Consider the following 2,146-nt stretch of genomic DNA (forward strand, 5'->3'; position numbering starts at 1 on the left):
TTTTTGTTTGTAATTTCACAGCTGTAATACCATAACATGTTACTGAAGTTGAAAAGCGCCGTTTTTCTATCGCGAATGTGCCGAATCTGCTAATGTAATTACAACCGCTAGGTGATAGAGAAGGAGAGGAGGAGGCCGGGGGAGAGCTGAGCTCTCGTGCCTCCGTTGGTAAAAAAAAAAGAGTCAATCAGCATCGAGTGTTCACTTTCAGCGCTGAGGAGTGTTGAGAAAAGAAACCTCGTAGGGGAGGCTAGCCTCCCTTCTGGTATATCAACCAATCATTACATGATATTAGTTTGAACGTCTCCCATAATGTACCAAGTACTTATGATGAGTAGCGATATTGAATATTTGATCGCCAACAGATTTTCCAAGCTGTCATTCAAACAGTATATATACAAATTAAAATTAAAGGGAGAACATGCCTAAGATGGATATAGGCTAACATTACAGCAGTCGGCTCTTTTAACACAGACTTTTAAGAAGGGATGGATGTTTGCTTCAAGTGATAGGCCAGGTAAGTGAAATTATATTATCTTGCTGTATGTGTGTCGTTTTCTTTACGTTTTCTGACTAAAAGCAACAAAAGAGACATTTTAAAGTGGTTAAGCAAATAATAATAATAACAATAATAATAATAACAATAATAATCAGCAGGGATCCCCAGACCAATACAATTAGTGTACCTCCTCTATTTTAAAACCCAGGAGCCGCCACTGCTTCAGGGTAGTGATTTACTCTACTGTGTTTCATGTGTTTTGCAGAGAATATTTGAGATTGAATGTCACTATGTGCGCAGCCCAATGAGGGGTACTCCACCGCCATGCCATTCTAGGACCCTATAACACTATGCTCCTCCTTGCTTTCCTTGATGATCTAAGAGAGCATATGTTCCAGCTGGACCACAGGGAACCAGCACAGCCTGAGCAGCCTCACTACGGTGTTGTTTGGGATAGCGTCAGCTTCCATCGCGCTGCTCTGGTTCGTGACTGGTTTAACAATAACCCAAGTTTTCAAACATCTTTCTGCCTGCATACTCTCCCTTTCTAAACCCGATATAGGAGTTTTTTTCGGCATGGCGGTGGAAAATGTATGACTGAGAACCTTATATCCGTGTTAACCTCCTCTAGGCCATGGAAGAAGCCTGCCTAGACATATCAGTAGATGCGTGCCAGGGGTGGATCAGGCATACAAGAGGATTTTACCCCCACTGCCTGGCCAGGGCCAATATAGCCTGTGATGTGGACAAGATTCTCTGGCCTGACCCAGACCAAAAACGGGATGCTGAGGCGGAATATTTGTTTGTGTGTGTGTGTGTTGTACTGTGTAGTACATGAATGAATAAAAATGTGCCAATGGTTTTTGAGGGCTTGTGTGTGATGTCTGAGGGCAAAGTTTGGCAAAGTTTTTGAACTGCGTCCTCTAGGGGTCGCTATGGGGAATGCCTCGTCGTGACCCGTGTCTGAAGCATACATTGAAAAAACACCAACAACACGTTGGCTGGTGACAGCCCATGACGTCACTACCGGTGCGACTATTAGTATAAATAGGCGCCGGGAGAACATGTCATTCTCTTCTTCGTCTTCATTGACTGTTTTGTTTGAAGCATGCATTTCTGTGGTAAGAGCGATCTCTATTCATATCATTATGGCGAGCACTAGCAAAGCGTTTAAGAGGATGTGTGCATCCGAGTTGTCGTTGTTTAACATCCGATGACACACACGATCTATGCGTTATCTGTTTGGGCGAAGAGCACGCGATGTCTCCGAGGGGGCAATCGGCGTGCACTGCGAGCGTTTTTATTTCCAAGGGAAAAGCTCCGCTCTCGTTTGTCTCACTCCCTCCTTAACATCTCGCTCGAATGCCAGGGCATACGCAGCAGCAGCAGCAGGTCGGGTGTCGCTTCATTGCACACGATGGTGATGCTCCAAGCATATCAGGCTGACCTGCTGAAAGACCTGGATAAAGGAGGTCCAGGTCTGAGCCCGATCAACCCAGGGGTCCTGGCCCGTCTCGGTTTGAGGATCAGAGACGAGCACAGAAGGCTAGTGTCGCGGCTTGTGCTCCTCCTCCGCCTGCGGGTAGGGGTAGGAGGAATCGCGGGTCAAAGGGAGGTAGGCAAGACCTTAGGGATGTGATCCAGACA

The sequence above is a fragment of the Sinocyclocheilus rhinocerous genome, unplaced genomic scaffold, assembly GCF_001515625.1.
Source record: "Sinocyclocheilus rhinocerous isolate Xijiao unplaced genomic scaffold, SAMN03320098_v1.1 scaffold752, whole genome shotgun sequence".
Classification (NCBI taxonomy): domain Eukaryota; kingdom Metazoa; phylum Chordata; class Actinopteri; order Cypriniformes; family Cyprinidae; genus Sinocyclocheilus; species Sinocyclocheilus rhinocerous.